At 41.5% G+C, this 21,589-nt stretch overlaps 1 pseudogene; it reads right to left on the bottom strand.

The window, feature by feature from the left end:
* Positions 1-3,261: 3,261 nt before the first annotated feature.
* LOC115123540 (myosin heavy chain, fast skeletal muscle-like) lies at positions 3,262-20,164 on the bottom strand (annotated as a pseudogene).
* Positions 20,165-21,589: the final 1,425 nt, after the last annotated feature.

The following is a 21,589-nucleotide window of genomic DNA, read 5'->3' on the forward strand; positions in this document are numbered from 1 at the left end:
TACACAAACATCCTGCTAAAACAGTCTGCCCAAACCTTCTACACAAACATCCTGCTAAAACAGTCTGCCCAAACCTTCTACACAAACATCCTGCTAAAACATTCTGCCCAAACCTTCTACACAAACATCCTGCTAAAACAGTCTGCCCAAACCTTCTACACAAACATCCTGCTAAAACATTCTGCCCAAACCTTCTACACAAACATCCTGCTAAAACAGTCTGCCCAAACCTTCTACACAAACATCCTGCTAAAACATTCTGCCCAAACCTTCTACACAAACATCCTGCTAAAACATTCTGCCCAAACCTTCTACACAAACATCCTGCTAAAACATTCTGCCCAAACCTTCTACACAAACATCCTGCTAAAACATTCTGCCCAAACCTTCTACACAAACATCCTGCTAAAACATTCTGCCCAAACCTTCTACACAAACATCCTGCTAAAACATTCTGCCCACACCTCTACAGAAACATCCTGCTAAAACATTCTGCCCAAACCTTCTACACAAACATCCTGCTAAAACATTCTGCCCAAACCTTCTACACAAACATCCTGCTAAAACATTCTGCCCAAACCTTCTACACAAACATCCTGCTAAAACATTCTGCCCAAACCTTCTACACAAACATCCTGCTAAAACATTCTGCCCAAACCTTCTACACAAACATCCTGCTAAAACATTCTGCCCAAACCTTCTACACAAACATCCTGCTAAAACATTCTGCCCACACCTCTACAGAAATGTGATCAAATATGTCAGTGCTTTTTCTTTTACAAACTGCTGTGGCTTAATTCCAATAGTGCCCAATTATACATTAAATAAAGGGCATTATTGCCACCATAAAAGGTAAATGGAGGGCGTTTTCTTGTACCCAGCATGCACAACCCACATGGAATTCCTAGTCTCCGGCAGCTTTTGGAACTGCGGTCAACAACGTTGAGTTCATCTCATCCTATGTTGCCCTTCAGTCTCCACATTAGAAAAAAAAAAATCGTGCTATCTAGAACCTAAAAGGGTTCTTTGTCCGTCCCCATAGGAAAACCCCTTCAATAACCCTCTTTAGTTGCAGGTAGAACTCTTCTACATGGACCTCGAGTTTGATGAGGACTTGAGTATGGCCCGCGTCGACACCATCACCCCCTAAATTAACTCATTACAAATAAAACCAATCAAAGTACTGAGTCAATGTGCGGGGTTAAAGGTTAGTCGAGGTCATTTGTAAAGTGACTATGCATAGATAATAAACAGCGAGTAGCAGCAGTGTTAAAACAAAGATCAGATGGTTCAGCAGTCTTAGAACTTGGGGGTAGAAGCTGTTAAGGAGCCTTTTGGACCGAGACTTGGCACTCTGGTACCGCTTGCCGGGCGGTAGCAGAGAAAACAGTCTATGACTTATAATGTCTGGTACCGTGTTTATAATGTCTATTACCGTGTTTATAATGTCTGGTACCGTGTTTATAATGTCTGGTACCGTGTTTATAATGTCTGGTACTGTGTTTATAATGTCTGGTACTGTGTTTATAATGTCTGGTACTGTGTTTATAATGTCTGGTACCGTGTTTATAATGTCTGGTACCGTGTTTATAATGTCTGGTACCGTGTTTATAATGTCTGGTACCGTGTTTATAATGTCTGGTACCGTGTTTATAATGTCTGGTACCGTGTTTATAATGTCTGGTACCGTGTTTATAATGTCTGGTATCGTGTTTATAATGTCTGGTATCGTGTTTATAATGTCTGGTACTGTGTTTATAATGTCTGGTACCGTGTTTATAATGTCTGGTACCGTGTTTATAATGTCTGGTACCGTGTTTATAATGTCTGGTACCGTGTTTATAATGTCTGGTACCGTGTTTATAATGTCTGGTACCGTGTTTATAATGTCTGGTACCGTGTTTATAATGTCTGGTACCGTGTTTATAATGTCTGGTACCGTGTTTATAATGTGAATGACCGTGTTTATAATGTCTGGTACCGTGTTTATAATGTCTGGTACCGTGTTTATAATGTCTGGTACCGTGTTTATAATGTCTGGTACCGTGTTTATAATGTCTGGTACCGTGTTTATAATGTCTGGTACCGTGTTTATAATGTCTGGTACCGTGTTTATAATGTCTGGTACCGTGTTTATAATGTCTGGTACCGTGTTTATAATGTCTGGTACCGTGTTTATAATGTCTGGTACCGTGTTTATAATGTCTGGTACCGTGTTTATAATGTCTGGTACCGTGTTTATAATGTCTGGTACTGTGTTTATAATGTCTGGTACCGTGTTTATAATGTCTGGTACTGTGTTTATAATGTTTATAATGTTTATAATGTCTGGTACTGTGTTTATAATGTTTATAATGTTTATAATGTCTGGTACCGTGTTTATAATGTTTATAATGTCTGGTACCGTGTTTATAATGTCTGGTACCGTGTTTATAATGTCTGGTACCGTGTTTATAATGTCTGGTACCGTGTTTATAATGTCTGGTACTGTGTTTATAATGTCTGGTACTGTGTTTATAATGTCTATTACCGTGTTTATAATGTGAATGACCGTGTTTATAATGTCTATTATCGTGTTTGTCATGTGAATTATCATAATTTCACCACTAGAGGGGATGAGGGAACACTAATCATTATGGAAGTGTATATCTGCATTTCTTTAGGGGGGGGGGTGTAAATTGGCTAATGATAAATCAATGTCATGTTTTCTTTACTTTTTTCAGGTATGTATGCGCATAATCTCGGATAACCCAGGACTAAAATCTTGTGTAATTTGGTCAGATAATTGATTACCATTTATTTTCACGTCGTCTGGCCACATTAGATTATTGTGCGCATTATCTGGGACAAAATTCAAATGAAAAAATCGTTGTATCCTGAGAACTTTGTTCTGAGAATTTCCGACCCAATCACCAAAGTGTTCTCTCTCTCTAGCGCTGCCATGTTTATGTTACCATCTTGCTTCTCCTATTTGTTTCTTATGGAAACATTTCAATTTGGGCGTGTTCATACAGGCCACTTCCCCTGAGTGTAAAGGGTTAAAACTATCATGGATGATTATAATAGCTTAGTGTATGAAATGTGTAGTTAAATTTCTCCATCCTCATCCCTCAGCTGGTTACCAAAACAAGTGACCTCTTTTTTGGGGTGTCCGCTTTGATGTGGTTTAAACCCCAGATTGCTCCTTTAGTTAAAGTACAGTATTTTTATGGTATGAAAAATGCTGTTTTCTGATAAATAAGTCCACAGTCACAAAGGAAGTGTATGTAGGCCGACATGTTTTTAATCAATACTCAACATTTTACCATGAAAATCATATTTTATGAAACACAGGAAATTGACAAGACTTTGGTCTTGTTTATTCAGCCTCTTTTCCCTGTTAGAAGAAAGAAATAACAGAATGGATCAGTATTAATAATGAACATGATAAATATATCAACACTTGGTAATAACAGAATGGATCAGTATTAATAATGAACATGATAAATATATCAACACTTGGTAATAACAGAATGGATCAGTATTAATAATGAACGTGATAAATATATCAACACTTGGTAATAACAGAATGGATCAGTATTAATAATGAACGTGATAAATATATCAACACTTGGTAATAACAGAATGGATCAGTATTAATAATGAACATGATAAATATATCAACACTTGGTAATAACAGAATGGATCAGTATTAATAATGAACATGATAAATATATCAACACTTGGTAATAACAGAATGGATCAGTATTAATAATGAACATGATAAATATATCAACACTTGGTAATGACAGAATGGATCAGTATTAATAATGAACATGATAAATATATCAACACTTTGAAATAACAGAATTGCTCAAGCATTTAAGACTCAGTAAACACGTTGTACCAACTAAATTTGGATTAGTTATTTTATTTACCCTGTCCTGAAATGTGTTTCTCAGAAATCTTAAATACATTTGAGTGAGTGTAAAATGTCAGAATTGTCTACTGTGAAGTCAGGTGTAGGTTTAGCAGCAGTTCTGTACCTTTCCAGAGTCACGGGTCTTGGCTCTGAGCTTGTTGACCTGAGTCTCAGCGATGTCAGCACGCTCCTCAGCCTCTTCCAGCTCATTCTGAACCTTCCGGAACTTAGACATGTGCTGGTTGGATGCTTCCTCCTGGGTGAGGAAAAGAGACGAGAGCAAAACATCACTATTGAAAGTTTGGAGCTTCAGGTACCAAATTAATATATATTTTAAAATGTATTTTAACAGGTTTTTATTGACAGATGTAGGATAGCATTGTACAGTATATATAGGGAGATAGATGATACAGAAGAGAAGTGAGTGGTGGAACAGAGGATCAATCTGCTGCTTCCAGGGCCATGTGATCCAGGAGAGTCAGCACCACCACCAGACCAGCCCCCGGCACAAAGCTAAATAATATTCAACCCTCTCTACTTTAAATTGTTACACATAGGAAGAGGAGTCACATACATTTCTTCAGAAATGACTTGCACTATCAACTGAGTCAATGTTGACGTTGTGCAGTAACAACTCTTCAACTAATCTCACTAAATGTTTTGTAATGTCTCCTTGGGACTGTAAGCTCTCAGAGGATTTGACTAAGTCTGTGACTCACCGCTTCCTCAGCCTGCCTCTTGTAGGCCTTCACTTTCATCTGCAGCTTATCTACCAGGTCCTGAAGTCTGCCAACGTTCTTCTTATCCTCCTCAGTCTGTGGGAGAAGTTACAAGAATCAATAGTCCATAGTTTAACACACAAACCAGTGTGCTTTAGTGTGTGCAGAATGCACTTTCTCTTACCTGGTAAGTGAGCTCCTTGACTCTGCGCTCATATTTGCGGACTCCCTTGACTGCGTCTACACCTCTTCTCTGCTCGGCCTCCACCTCAGTCTCGAGCTCACGCACCTTTGTGGAAGAAATAAAGGTCGGCATTTATGTGAGGTGGTGAAGTCAGACATAACAAATGTTTGTAAAACAGAGGAATCATCTTCTGGTCAAGAAGTGTTGTCTGCTCCTATGAACTTTTACCATTTTAATTAAAGGGGTCTATAATGAAAACAACTACTTTTCATGATGTAGGTGGGTGATTGAGAGACAAAACCATTACACAATGCCCCTGTTTATTTTCATATGATCAAATACACTTCCAGCAATCTGTTTTTCAATCCACCCTGCTGTTAACTCACCCTGGACTCCAGTTTCTGGAGCTGCTTCTTGCCTCCCTTCATGGCCAGATTCTCAGCCTCATCCAGACGGTGCTGCAGGTCCTTGACTGTGACCTCCAGGTTCTTCTTCATCCTCTCCAGGTGAGAGCTGGTGTCCTGCTCCTTCTTCAGCTCCTCGGCCATCATGGCCGCCTGGAATGGTAGTTAGTTTAATTTATGCACCAATCATAAAGCTCCTTTGGGATCTTTGGTGTGGTTAAACCAGCCCAGCGACTGCTGGCCCTTGGGGACAAATCAAGGTGATGTAATTCAAGGACTCACGTCAGTGATGGCCTTCTTGGCCTTCTCCTCTGCATTCCTGGCCTCCTGGACGATGTCGTCCACCTCTCCCTGCACCTGAACCAGGTCAGTCTCCAGCTTCTTCTTGGTGTTCGCAAGGCTGGTGTTCTGAAGGAGGAAACAAGCTGATTTGTTTGACTCTCAAGAGAACGTACAAGTGAGAAAGAGAAAGTCACAAGGCTGAAATCATGAAAATGTAAATGTTATGCTTGGTTGAGTTTCACTAGTAATGGCTTTGACCCGTACCTGGGAGTGCAGCAGTCCGACACGCTCGCTGGCGTCCACCAGCTCAGTCTCAGCCACTTTGCGGCCTCTCTCTGTCTGCTCCAGAGCAACTCTCAGCTCCTCGATTTCAGCCACCATCAGACCGTTTCTGCGCTCCACCATGGCTGCCTGCTCCTTCATATCTTCTGCGGCTCGGACGGCATCATCAAGGTGCAATTGGGCATCCTGGGGTTCACAATTACATAGCATCATTAGACTTGTGGAAGTGGGGGCGATAGGATTGGTAATAAGGGGGAATGGGGGATAACTAGTCAGTCGTACAACTGAATGCCTTCAAATGTCCAAGTCCCTTTACCTTGAACTGTCCCTGAACGTTCCTCAGCTGTTTCTGGGCCTCAGCGGCCTGCCTGTTGGCGTGGCTCAGCTGAATCTCCATCTCATTCAGGTCTCCCTCCATCTTCTTCTTCACCCTCAGGGCATCATTCCTGCTCCTGACCTCAGAGTCCAGGGTGCTCTGCATGGAGTCAACCACCCTCTGGCTGTTCCTCTTGATCTGCTCCATCTCCTCGTCCTTCTCAGCGATCTTCCTGTCCACCTCACCCTTGATCTGGTTCAGCTCCAGCTGCACACGCAGAATCTTGGATTCCTCGTGCTCCAGTGTGCCCTGAAGGAAGAGAAGCAGTCAGTCAAATCAACCCTTCACTCAGCTCCGCCCCCCTTGGTTACTGTTGCAACCTCGGACAACATTTTCCTGGGAAGCCCAATTCCCCATTCAGACCACTGGAATAAACCCCTTACAATAATCTCAAACTGTGTTTTTAACTACACAATGAAATTAAACACAACCCCCCAGGTATGTTGTGTTGGACTGTCATTACAGCTGCTTCAAAAGGAATCCTGGTCAAATCATTTTTGTAGTGTGGCCACTGAATGGCTCTGAATGGCTCTGAATGGCCACTGAATGGCTCTGAATTCAGTGCCAGCATGCAGTCAAAGCTATAACTACTTTTGGAACTAACTAGTGGTCTCAAATCGTATCCTGAAGTTTAAAGCAGATGGGAGATGTATTCATAACATGACTAACTGAGCTAGCCAATGTACATGATCATATATTTTGAGAAAACAAGTCATATGGCTAGCTAGCAACGTTTGGTGGTCTATGAGACAGAGCTAGCTAACCAGCTGAGCTAGCAAACAATGCAACAAAAGTATAATATCGGATTCAGTCCATCAACAGGCTCTGTCTTTCAGGAATCACATTAGAAAGTACTGCTGAACTGTTCAATTATTAAACTTTAATTTTATTTTAAGAAAACTCTGTTTCTGTTTTCTTTTTCTACTGGTTTTCATGTGTTTGAAACAAGAGCTTGTTCGATGTGTCCGACTCGACGATAGTTGTTATCCATTGGAGAACAGCGATTGGTTGCCCACAAACGTTAGGGCGGAGCTTAGCGAAGGGTCAGTAAGTTTGGATGTGCAAAACACAAGGAATTGCATATATATGACTACAATAAACGCCAATAAAAGGGAGCATTGCCAAGTGTAACACTGCTTTTCCGATCAAACAGCTGTAGTTTGTACCTCAGCCTCCTCCAGAGCGGTCTGGATCTCAGACTTCTCTGTCTCCACGGTCTTCTTGGCCTTCTCCAGCTCATGGATGCTCTTGCCAGTCTCTCCGATCTGCTCAGTCAGGTCAGAGATCTCCTCTGCACACACAAACACAGACGCTGTTTAGACTTGGGAGATTTTCAGTGGATATCACCAATGCACTGAAGTTTATAATGAATCATAATAACAGATAATTAGTTATTGTCTTGGAAATCTAATTGCCACCCCACATCATTGGGTTGTTCAAAGGAATACCAATTACAAGTTCCAAAAATATATATATTTTAAAATGTATATAAAAATTCTGAGATTGTGTAATAGCGATTTTGATATAATGTTCATGATTTCAGTCGATTCCATTTTCAAACACTGGTCAAACATCATGCAAAAATAACTGCTGTCAAATGCTCACGTTGCAGGTTCTTGTTCTCTCTCTTCAGAGTCTCCAGATGATCCAGAGCCTCCTCGTAGGAGTTCTTCATCTTGAAGAGTTCAGTGCTCATTGAGCGAGCCTCCTTCTGAGCTCCTTCCAGCTCAGCCTGGCCCTCCTCATACTTCTGCTTCCACTCTGCCAGAACCTGGGGAAATCCATTGGATTTTCATTACAACTCATTGAAATAGAGTTTTCAATCGGAAATATGCTACAATTATAATACAACTGATCAAATAGCAGACAGAAAATATCACCCTAGAGTGAGGTTTATAAATGTTCACCTTGTCAAAGTTCCTCTGCTTCTTGTCAAGGTTGGCGGCCATGGCGTTGGCTCTCTCAACGTCAATCATGAGGTCCTCCACCTCTCCCTGCAGTCTCTGCTTGGTCTTCTCCAGGGAGGCACACTTTGAGTTGGTCGCCTCAATGGTCTCCTCAGCCTCCTGCAGACGCTGGGCCAGCTTCTTCCTGTTGGACAACAGAGGGTGGTGTCATGGTGAGTAACTTGTTGTGAAACAAATATTGCACTACATATTGAAGTAACATTTTCTCAGATCCCCTACCATCCACACCATTTATTTTAGTCTTTGCTATTGAGTGCAACTCACTTGGCCTCCTCCAGCTCCTCTGTGCGTTGGATGGCATCAGTTTCATACTTAGTCCTCCACTGAGCCACCTCACTGTTGGCCTTGGACATGCCGCGCTGCAGCTCTGCCTTGGCCTCCTGCTCCTCCTCAAACTGCTCTCTCAGGAGATCACAGTCATGGCGGGCAGACTGGACACCATGGGCCAGTGCGTTTTTAGCCTGAGAGATAAAGAAAGACAAAGAGAGATTAGAGAGGGAGAGTAAAACAGATGACAGTAGGAGTCTCTGAGGGAGGTGTAGAAACAGTCTATGTGTAGATAAAGATAAACTGGAAGGTAGTTTCCATTTAGGATGCCTTACCTTGACCTCCTCCTCAATCAGTCTCTTCAGCTCCTCCACCTGCTGGGTGAAGGCCTGTTTGCCTCTGGTCAGCTGAGACACCAGGGCTTCCTTCTCCTCCAGCTGGCGGCCAAACTCACCTGCAGGGAAAGAGGGACCTCCTGTGAGTCATTCTTTCTCGATTGAAATTGCATTTTGAGGAATCGTAGTGCAGAAACTGTGTGGACTGAATTTTTCAGCCCCCAACACATGTTATTGTGTACTACTGAGGTGAACTATATTGGCTTGTTGTTCATTGTTGATGGTACCATTTTCTGTAAGGAGTCTGGCCCTCTGTCCGCTGATGTCGTTGACCTGGCGAACATTCTCATCATTCTTAGTCTTGATCTCGCTCAGCTGGTCCTCAAGAGTACGGCACATCTTCTCCAGATTTCCCTGTTAGTGAAACATATGGGACTGTCAACTTCAGTTTATTGAATGGTCATTTAGTTTACCCTCAAAACTGCTTGACCAAAACATCACTACTCACCTTAGCCTTGGCGACAGCCTCCATATTGCTGGAGAGGTCATCAATCTCCATCTTGTACTCGCTCTTCTCCTTCTCCAGCTTCTGCTTGACGCGCTGCAGGTTGTCGATCTGCTCCCCGAGCTCAGCCACACTGTCGGCCTGCTTCTTGCGCAGAGCAGCGGCTGTGGCCTCATGCTGCAGGGTGGACTCTTCAAGATCACGACGCAGCTTCTGGAACTCAGCCTCGCGCTTCTTGTTCATCTCAATCTGAGCAGCAGTGGCGCCTCCGGCCTCCTCCAGTCTCTCGCTGATCTCCTCAAGTTCCCTGGAGAGATCGGCCCTCTGCTTCTCAACCTTGGCCCTGGCAGCACGCTCAGCCTCAATTTCCTCCTCCAGCTCCTCAATACGGGCCTAAAACAGGTGGTAAGAGCAGGAGGAATGAACACTACAATACAGTTGAAACAATTTAACCTAACTACATAATAATAGCATGTACTGTATATTTAGCATAAATGTGTTTATACATAGCCAGCTACACTAACATATTTACTATATTCATTAGACAGTGTCCCATGCAGGAACCAAACTAACAACGGTAAGAAGCAACATCTTTACACAGATTAGAAGCACCAGCAAGAAGCACCATCTTCCATCTTACTGAGCCATCAGAATCCACCAGGAAGAATGTGTGCTACCAGAAGAAATGTGTCAGTTATTTTCCTGTACTGGAGCTTAGATCCTGTCCTGTACCTGGAGTTCCTTGATCTTCTTCTGCAGCTGAGCTCCCAGAGACTGCTCATCCTCTATCTTGCTGAGGAGCTGGGTGGTCTCAAACTCCTTCCTAACAAACACAAACACGTTTGTTTTGGTTAGACAGTGTAAAGGGAGCCTACATTACCATTCACTTTGCTTGTAAGAATCACATAAGTCTAATTCGTAATTACAACAATGAGCCAAGAAGAACCATTATGTTGATCAAGAAGGCAGGGAATACTGTAGTCATTTATTTGTGTTTACTTCTTGATTTTCTCATCAGACTGCTGCTTGTCATTCTCCAGGTCCATTATGGACTCCTGGGCCAGTTTCAGATCTCCCTCCAGCTTTCTCTTGGCTCTCTCAAGGTCCATACGGAGCTTTTTCTCTTGCTCAGAGAACCCTCAAGCTACAAGATATAAACAGACATGTGTTGGTCAAATCTAAACAACTGTAGATTATATCATCTTGCATACTATCATGGCCAGAATGTCAAACTCCACTCACGTCGTCCACTTGCTGTTCCAGCTTGGTCTTGGCCTTGGTCAGAGTGTTGACTTTGTCCTCCTCTGCCTGCAGGTCGTCCAGTGTCTGCTGGTGGGCCTCTTGGAGGGCTTTCTTCTCCTTGGTCAGCTTGGCAACACTCTCATCCATAGACGCCATCTCCTCTGTCAGGTTTTTAACCTGAAAACGGCCACAACAAAATTCGTTTTTGGTCACTTCACCATAAGTGGTTAAATGGATAATAGAAATGTGTCAACAAGTACTGTACTATAGATTCAACACTAGATGGCACTGTACTCCATGCCAGTGGACTGAATGGAAATCATAAACGAGGGGGGAGCAGAACATGTAATGAATGTGGGGAGTCCACCACAACTGAAATTCCACTATTTTGTGTCTTAATTTTAACTGCACTCAAAAAAAGACTTGAATTACATTTCTGTTTTGAGTTGATTATTCTTTGGATTATTGTTTGGTTGGACTGTCTACAAGACCTTGTTTTCAGTGGCGTGCTTCTCCTTCTCCACTTTGGCCAAGGTGAGCTCCAGGTCATCAATGTCCTTCTTCAGCTCAGAGCACTCGTCCTCCAGCTTCCTCTTCTTGGCAGTCAACTCAGCATTCATCTCCTCCTCGTCCTCCAGCCTCTCAGTCGTCTCTTTGAGTTTGGCCTCCAGCTGGATCTTGCTCTTGATGAGCCCCTCACACCTTTCCTCGGCATCGTTCAGATTCTCTGAATCCTGGTTTCAGAACAAGATTTAAAAAATGGTGTTTTCACTTTGTGTATCAAAATATAGACTTCATTTAGTCAAATAAGTCAGAGCAAATCAATGTAAATGTTTTAAATATACCATGGGCAATTTCTTGAGTTAGACACTAACACAATCGCTATGTGACTATGTACTTGTGGGTCTAAATGTGCGCTGATGAGGGTTGTTGCTCACTCACAGATGCGACTTGAAGTGCCAGGTCATTCTTCTCCTGCACCATGGCCACCATCTTCTCCTCCAACTGCTTCTTGGTGGCCAGAGCCTTGGCCAGGTCCGACGTCATCTTCTCATAGTTCTCCTTCATGTTGGCCAGCTCCTTCTCAGTCTCAGCGCTCTGCAGCAGGGGCTTGATCTTGAAGTACAACTTCATCCATGGCCAGGTTTTCACATTCATGAATGAACGGATGTTGTACTGGATGGTGAAGACGGAATCTCTGGTCCACAGAAAGGATAGAGTGACATGGTGAGTGACATGGTGAGTGACATGTTTAAAGATTGTTACGAAAATTATGATTAAATGACTGAACAATATTCTCATTTTAAATAGAACTGTAACTAAGTAAACTTATACTGTGTTTTATTATATCTGATTAAAAATATGAGTTCATAAGAAGGGATTGTGTGAACTTTTAAAGTTCCCTTTGTCTCGGTCGAGAGGAGGAGATTCATTTTAGGAGCAATGAAATGACGTCATGTTATTGTATATAAACTGTTGCTCGTGGTAACGTGGCAGCGCGCTCCGAGAATAAATTCTGTTACCTATTATTGATAAGACTGGTCTCCGTCTATTTTATGCAAACAAGAATCTTACAAATTATCATTAAAATAGATTAAGGGAATTCAATTAATGAAAACACATTGGTATAATTAAATTACAGTAACAAAGATCTCCTCCAGTTTTAAAGAGGAGGACTTTAAAACTACATTCTGAGATTTGAAGAATAACAAAACAGGGACCCTGACATGTTTTGTATACAGCTGAGGAATGGGGCTAGGGAAATGAAACCACTCTTACATGTATAGATAGCGCTACATAGGGAATGACTGACAAGTAACCCTAAGATCATGAGGCATTTCATATTATTCCAGAATTAATGGGTAAATATTACTCATTTAAATAACAATTGAACAGCTTGCTAAATCCCAACTTGCTGCTTTAATAGTATATTATAACATGTACCTTCTCATCCTGAACAACTCACAGCATATTCAGGACACAATCATTATACATTATATACAGGAGGCTGACAGAATTGTTTGCCAAGATGTCTACTCTTCCTCACCTCCTCTCCATCATCTTGGTGAACTCTCTCCTCATGAGGAATCCACGGCTGAGGGCCTGGACCATGCCGACCAGAGAGGCCAGCTTCTCATCTCTCATCTCCTCCAGGACACCCAGCAGACCGGCTTTGAAGAACACCTGACACAGGTTGACATGGTCAATTATAGAACCAGTCAGGTGGAAACAGGTAGGAAGGTTGAATCCAAAGAGAGGAACAAAACCACTAGATTGATTTGAACAACATAAACATTGTAATCCTTACAAACAAACCATGAGATAGATGGTTTATAGGTTGAATAGTTATTGTATAGTTGTAGATTAATAATGTACACTGATATAGACTGCAGACATACCATTCTGACATAATGCACAAGATAGTGAATTGAGTACAATGTTTCTTCACATTTTTAAGAAATGAATTACAAGATGGATAGATCAACTGGAGAGACATTTAATGGTTAGAGTTTAAATTATCATTGAAGTTGTGTTTTAGTTGGCATCTTTTCCTGGGGGGTTTGACTGACCTTGGTGTGTCCAAACTTGTAGTCCTCGTGATTCACATCAATGGACCCAAGCAGCTTCTCAGAAGCCTTCTTGTTGTCCATGAACTGGCCCTCGGGGATGACACTGGCATTCAGTACTTTGTACCTGAATCAGGAGAAATGTTTAACATGAGTCAAGTTGTAATGGGTTGGATAAGCCTATTCTGATGCTGGGAAAACCCTTGGAGAAGATATTTCTGTGTGCGTGTGCGTGTGCGTGTGTGTGTGTGTGTGTGTGTGTGTGTACCTCTGCTTGAAGTCAGCATAGATGATTCTACTGGGGAAGCCCTTCCTGCAGATCCTGATCCCCTCCAGAACACCATTACACCTGAGCTGGTGGATAACCAGGAAGTTCTCCATCAGACCTGGAAACACAAACCAAGTCTCTTTAAATACTCATAAACAGGTTAAAGACTGGTTTGTTAATGTTACTGATACTGTACTGACAAGATGTCATATTTAACTCAACATCTATTGTACCTGGAGTCTTTGACTCGTTGGGGATCAGGCAGCGTACAAAGTGAGGATGAGTGCTCCTCAAGTTGGTCATCAGCTTATGTAAGTTCTCCTGTATGAGGGTTACAAACCATGTTCTCAGAAATCATTTCTGATAATCACTACAGCTGAATATCCACATTTTAAAAGCTCACCCTGAACTGGGAGGACACAGTCTGCATGGAACCACCCTTCTTCTTGCCTCCTTTCTTGGTTGTATCTGTTATAATGGAGAAAAGTTCAATGTAATTATAAACGAGAGGATCTCAGGTTATCTTCACACGCATCTTAATGCTGCCAATGAGATTGTGTAAAATAACACCTATTCTATGAGTAAATTAACCCAGTAAATCACCCTGACAAATTGTGATCCATTTAAAGCAGCAATCAGCAGTTGAAACAATAACAACGCATGCTCCCTGCCCCTGTTTCAATAAAACACTGAGAGATGGTCTGGAGAAATGTAACCACTCAAATGTATAAACAGAGCTATGTATTAAAGGACTGACCATCCATGATATCAAAATGATAGTATTAATAATGTTTTGAGGCTGTAAAGTGCATGTTTCCCTTTACTTTGCTTACAAGCATACGGTAAAAGCTTATATTTCGGCTTCTGATGGAGTACAACGGCTGAACTAAGCCGATGTTCTTCAAGAAAGTTATGTTCTTCAACAACGAATGGTTACATGTCTTAAGTCCACAAATGGATGTAGCAACTGCAGACTGACCCTTTAAAGAAAATGTGACTGATTTGTAACTAGTTCTTCATGAAGTCTTTTGATGTTCTGCTAGTCTTACCCTCAGGTGGGGCAGCGACATACAGGGTCGCCATCAGTTTGACTGCTGACTTCCCGTACAGCTGAAGAACTGAGTCGTTCAGGGGGTCCTTGTTCTTCTCCAGCCAGCCAGTGATGTTGTAGTCCACAGTGCCGGCGTAGTGAACCAGGGAGAAGTGGGCCTCTGCCTTGCCTTTGGCTGGCTTGGGCTTCTCAAACGCCTTGGTTTTGCCAAGATGCTGGGAGTACAGCTTGTCCTTGAAGGTAGTGTCTGAAGACTTGGGGAACATGCACTCCTCTTCAAGGATGGAGAAGATGCCCAATGGCTTTACGAAAAGAGATATACATCAAATTAGTGATATTTACATTTAGGATCACATTTATTCCTTTAGCAAATATGCTATTATCAGAGTATCTTCATTTAGGGGCACAATAGGAAACATATTGAGTTCTCAACAGTCAGATGAGTTGTACCATGTGATAATATCTCCATTTGAGCTTTGCTGTTGAGGTCCATTATAATCCTGACAGACAGCTTACCTTCTCAATAAGCTCAATGCAGGCAGCCAAGTCCATGCCGAAGTCAATGAAGGCCCAGACGATTCCCTCCTTCTTGTACTCCTCTTGTTCCAGGACGAACATGGTGTGGTTGAAAAACTGTTGCAGTTTCTCATTGGTGAAGTTGATGCACAGCTGCTCCATGCTGTTGTACTGTTGATGGAATTTCAGAAGAGATCATTTCATCATCATACAAGGCTGTAATCCCTCTCAATCACAACTAATTGTCTTGTTCTGGTCTCAGACTCACGTCAAAGATCTCAAACCCGGCAATGTCGAGCACACCGATGTAGAACTGCCTTGGGTTCTTGGTGTCCAACATCTCGTTGATACGGATGACCATCCACAAGAACATCCTCTCGTAGATGGACTTGGCCAGAGCCGAGACTGAGTTATTAACCTGCAATGATAATACCTCAAATGAATACATGAGATATTGACCATGTCTAGTGACAAGGTGAAAAGAGCTTGGAGAAAACATCATCACTATTCAAAACAAACAATTCACTCATCACCAAAAGATGTATGGCGCTCAGAAAATGGTAGACCCTGTGTTTGGCCGCCTTACCTGAGGCACAGTCTGTCCCTTGGTCACATACTCGTTGCCGACCTTCACTCTGGGGTAGCACAGAGCCTTCAGCATCTCAGCTGAGTTCAGGCCCAGCAGGTAGCCGATTTTATCAGCCACTGGAGAGAGAACCACAGACTCAGAAACACAAGATCACTTGATTCTGATGTCACCCTCACAAAAGGGTTTGGCCAAGTTTTTGGGGGTCTAGGTTTTGATTTGAACCCACAACCATAATTTTAAATCATTTCTGGAGGTTGGAATTTGGTCTCCATAAATAATCTCCTGCCAGACTTTGATGAGACTCTGTCTATCTTACACGTTGTATATCTATGAGTGGGACTGGGAATGGGACTAATGTTTACATATTGTATATCTATGAGTGGGACTGGGACTAATGTTTACATATTGTATATCTATGAGTGGGACTGGGACTAATGTTTACATATTGTATATCTATGAGTGGGACTGGGACTAATGTTTACATATTGTATATCTATGAGTGGGACTGGGAATGGGACTAATGTTTACATATTGTATATCTATGAGTGGGACTGGGAATGGGACTAATGTTTACATATTGTATATCTATGAGTGGGACTGGGAATGGGACTAATGTTTACATATTGTATATCTATGAGTGGGACTCACCCTCTGTGCCGTCTGGCTCGGCCTGCTCCTCACGCTGCTTCTGCTTGAATTTCAAGTTGCCATGGTGCAGTACAGCTCCTGTCAGCTTGTAGATGCTATTTTTCTCATCATTACTGAAGCCCAGGATTGTAATGGCATCCTGGCATTAGACAGGAAGTACAACAGTGATGAACTGAATGGTAGTTTGCTCACATACAGTACACTGCAGTTCTGTTCTCTCACCAGAACAAATGGGATGGATACATTTGACTGGGTTCTCAGATCCAAGTGATTACACTTGACCAACACAGGTAGATGACAGCACGAAAGACATTTGACACAGTTCCACAGGGACTTAGTGACACTCTCTTGTGGATGTCTTACATGTACAGTATGGTCCTCAAGGTGAAGTGTGAAGGCATGAAGAGTTCCTTGAAGCACATGCCTAACTAACTGTCATCGGAATATCATAATACATTCCATGAAACCACGAACAACAGTTTATGTACAAAATATGACGTCATAGGTTATAAAATGTCCTTCCTCCTATCGACCAGGACAAAACAGGTTGAAAAAGTTTATTCCAACCCCCTAGCTTGCTCGCTCACTCCAGACACACACTTATCAAGATTCACTTCTGCAATCTTCACCTTCATCCATCACTAGTTAGAAGACAGTTCCAGATGATGGAAAACCCAGGAAAACACTGCTGCCTCATCGCAGAGCTAAGTTGAGTCGGTTCAACCACAGGTTAACGATCCTTTCTGCTTACTTAAAACCCACAATCCATTTCCTCCCCAACCTAGCAGGAATGGTGTTTATTATGTTTAATTACCCCCTGTTTCATGCTACACAATCCCTTCCTTATGAATTAACATTATTAATCAGATATAATAAAACAGAGTAGAGTTTAATTAGTTACAGTTCTATTTAATATATAGATATTGTTTAGTCATTATTCATAAAACTCCTAACACTAACTCAAGGCATTTAGAATCAAACAAACAAATACTTGAAAATTCCCAGCTGCCACCAGGTTGGAATTGCACAGTGCATTCAGTGTGTATGGTGGTCCTACCCATTCCATATATAGAATATGATGAACTCTTTGTTTGACTCACGTCTGTGGCATCCAGCTCTTCCTTGTCGTTGATGCTGGCCACAGTGATCTGACCCTGACTGCACATGGGGAAGTCGTAGGGGTTGGTGGTGATGAGTGACATTTCTATGGACAACAGAGGATGTCTTGTCAGTTAAATCTCTTAGAATTCTACTGTCCTACCTTTACAGTATCTCTCCTTTACTCAGTAGATGGACTCAAGGATGTAGTATAAAATAAATAGCATCAACTGAGACTCGTGGACTAGTGCATCACAGTCCATTACTTGATAGATATTTCCCAAAGACCTGACCCATATCTAGATGCCTTGTTACCATGGATGTACTCATTGTAATAGTATTTATAATGGAGGTAGGAAACATTCCCCCTGAACCTCTACTTTGCCTCACCAATAATGTCAGGTTTGTGATTGGTCATCATCTGGAAGAAGATGTGGTAACCTCTCTCATCGGGAAGCTGGAAGGACACTCTGGACTTCTCTAGCAGGTCTGAGAGAGAGAGAGAGAGAGAGAGAGAGAGAGAGAGAGAGAGAGAGAGAGAGAATATGAGATAAATTATATGATGATATGCTCTCCGAATAAGAATATGTGTGAATTTAGGAAATCATTGAGAAACAATGAAAATCAACTCACAGGTCTCAATGTCAGCTTTAGCCAGTTTGCTACCTTGGAAGTGAATCCTAATGAATTTACCCTAAAGTAGAGCATGGGGGTTAGAAAGAGGTTAACTAAATACATCTAACATTTTACTTTGATAGACCCCTTTAAATGTTACAGTTTGTTGGACATCTATTGATACAACAGAAGGGAAATACTGAAATACATTTGTCCAATATTAGATCACTTTCCCAGTGTGCCCTTCATACTTACGAAGCGAGACGAGTTGTCGTTCCTCACAGTCTTGGCATTACCGTAAGCCTCCAGCAGAGGGTTAGCAGCAATGATCTGATCCTCAAGAGACCCCTGATTGAGACAAACACAAGTTGCTCAGAAACTGGTTAAGTGGTAAGGTTAGTTATTCTCGATTGCTTGAACACAGCCCACCAAACTGAAATGTGTTCAAATGGCACTCAGAAGCTGAACATACCTGCATTTTGCTGGGATCTACTTCCTTCTTGACACCAGACACTGCAATGGTGGCAAAGTACTGGATGACACGCTTGGTGTTGACAGTCTTTCCTGCACCGGATTCTCCGCTGGTTAATATGACAGAGAAACAGGGGTTTTAGTCACATGTTTGAATGTCAGATCAACTTTCACTAAGAAATAACATTGAAAAATACACTGTTTTCCCGACATAAATTAACAAATATCCCCACTCATCAACTCATTTCTATGCGTAGCCTAATCCATTCATAATGTCATGTATTTTCATCACACCCAAGTGTCCCAACATATTGCAGTAGAAACATTTTCTCAAGTGAGATTTTAGTAAACAACGTACGTAATCAGGACGGACTGGTTCTCCTGGTCTGCAACAAAACAACATATTGATTATCATACTCAAGCAACATTATGGGGACATTATTGAATTCATAGCATCATCATGGATTTAATTTTGGAACATTTTCTATTCAAGGCAAGTGAAATCAGATATTACCAGCAAACTGTTCTAACGTAGACTAGAAAACAGTAGATACATCTCTACAACATATTTTAACTTCCATTCTTCCTTCCTTCCTTCCATCCATCCATCCATCCATCCATCCATTAGAGCTCATACCAATCTGCATGAACTGAAAGGCGTTGTCAGAGACGGAGAAGATATGGGGTGGAGCCTCCATCCTCTTCTTCCCTCTGTAGGCGTTAACAACCTCCATGTCGTACACAGGAAGCCACTTGTAGGGGTTCACCGTGGCACAGAACAGCCCAGAGTAGGTCTGGATGAACGAGAATCAATTCAATTAGGGGATTAGAACAATCAGATTGACGTTTACCTGGATTTATGTGAGGATGTGGGTGTACTATGGTATAGTAATGTAGGTCTACTGTATTGGTCTGTTTTGGTTTCTACCATGACTTTATGTGTAGTACTGTATGTGTGTGTATGTTTATATAGGTATCTTACATAGATCATCCATGCTGCATAACGCTCTTTGAGGTTATACAACACAGAGGCTTCATTCAGGTAGGTCATCATGGCCATGTCCTCAATCTTGTCGTACTTCGGGGGGTTCATCTGGTAGACATCTGCTTCTTTGAACACTTTTCCTTCCTGAAACAGTCAGAAATCTAGATTATACACAGATCAAACTGGACAGGACTGAATGTTTTAAAAACAAATATTTAAAAAAAAACTGCATACCCCATTTAATCCAACTACTTTGTTATCAACCACTGACACATACATGGTGATACTTAACTAGTCATTATAAAACATTCTATGCCAATTTTAATTAGCAGTGATAAAAAGGATGTGTTTGAAGGTTATATTCTGCTTACAAAAAAACGAAGAAATGCTTATTAATCAATATTTTTTTACTTATTTAATTTGTACAATTGGTATGATAAAAATGAAAAAATTGTCTGCACAATCTTCAATTATTTTCAAATCAGGCTTACCTCCTTAGTGCCGTTTGGATTCGTGACTGTCACAGTACACTTTCCTTCAGCCCTGGCAGTGACCAAACCCTTAAGGTAAAGCTCCTTGGTGTCTGCGACATAGCAGGCGTTCTTTGAATCAAAGGGTGCGGTTTGTGCCTCCATCCTCTCCTTCTCAGGCTTACGGAGGTATATGGCAGCCTTGCCGTAGATTTGCATCTCCGCGTCCGTACTCATGGTGACGGATCACTAGGAAAGAGGCGAAACAAGAAACATGATTGACTCTGTGGTGCTTCCTCCACAGTCAACAGAGTTGTGAGGGGTTTCTCTCACAGAACATTTGTCACTTTTCTTATGAAGACTCAAACTATGTCTCACCTTCTTTTTCCCCTTCTACAGATGAATTTGTACTTCTTGGAGAACCCTGGGAAACATTAGGGTGGTGTGAATAAGTCTAAAGCATTATCATTTAGTCCCCGGAGGGCCAGAAAACATCATTCAACTCAATCATGACAACCTTGTCCAATTAAACTACAGGTGCAACTGGTAACTTTCATTTCCTGGTGACAACTCACTTAACTACACATTCTGTCAAGAATTCAAATAAATACCCCTGAAAACCCAGTTACATTATAAACCAACCCCTCCATTTATAAACAGCAGGAGAACCACTTTTGACCGTAAATGAAATGTACAGATTTGAATAGAAAACACATTTAAAGTTAAGCACAATAAATAAATAAAACATTTTAAATCAATGCCACTTGATTGCATTTTAAAAATCTAACAAGACACATGTAAGATTCTAAGCGCACAAAATATAAACATGTGAAGAGGTGGAGAGTCTCTTACCACAGAGGAAGAAGGTGTCTGACTTATGGATGCTGGGGTCTCAGCCTGCTTATATCTGGTTGAAACTGACAACCAGGCAAAAGTTAATTATGGACCACTCTGGTAAAGGACATGGATTGGGTGAGAGACCTCTGTATTTCTGTGTCTCACTAGTGCCACCAACTCCCAGGAGCGCCACCAACTCCCAGGAGCGCCACCAACTCCCAGGAGCGCCACCAACTCCCAGGAGCGCCACCAACTCCCAGGAGCGCCACCAACTCCCAGGAGTGCCACACTCCCATTACATTACTTTTTAATGCAATAGTTGGTTTTAAATTGAATTTCACTGAATTTACATTAATTCGATCAAATCAAATGTTATTTGTCACATGCGCCAAATACAACAGGACCTTACAGTGAAATGCTGACTTACAAGCCCTTAACCAACAATGCAGTTTTAAGAAAAAAATAGATCACAGTAAAATAATAATAATTATGACAATATCAATATGACAATAATCATGACGCTGCCACTCAAATACTGTAATGACACTACAATTGTAATAAAAATATAATCTTACTTAATTTAGTTTCATTTTTGTGGCATTAATCCTTATCAACAGCTTTCTTTATATTTAAAAAAATAGATGTATTATTTTGCTTTCAAACACATCTAAACTGTCTCCTCAGTCACCTCATGCTTGTGAAGGAGTTGGCCGTTACTTCATTGCCTTGCTTAGTTTGATTTGTCACCCTGGTAAAACCATATTGCAAAACTTATTTTAAAGCTACAACAGAAACATTTAGGCTTTCAATTACAGCTCATAAAAGTGTTAAATCAACTGTGTAGTTATTTATCTACAGTATGATCTAGTGAAGATGCTGCAGGAGCTTTTTTTTGTCTCACATTTCAGTTGTCTAAAACGGTCCAGGAGGATTCTTCAGGCTTACATAACATCAGTACAGTATTTAAATCATCTTATCCACTCATATTTCTGACAGCCATGTAGCTGCCT

Source organism: Oncorhynchus nerka, linkage group LG10 (genome assembly GCF_034236695.1).
Source record: "Oncorhynchus nerka isolate Pitt River linkage group LG10, Oner_Uvic_2.0, whole genome shotgun sequence".
NCBI classification, from domain to species: Eukaryota; Metazoa; Chordata; class Actinopteri; order Salmoniformes; family Salmonidae; genus Oncorhynchus; species Oncorhynchus nerka.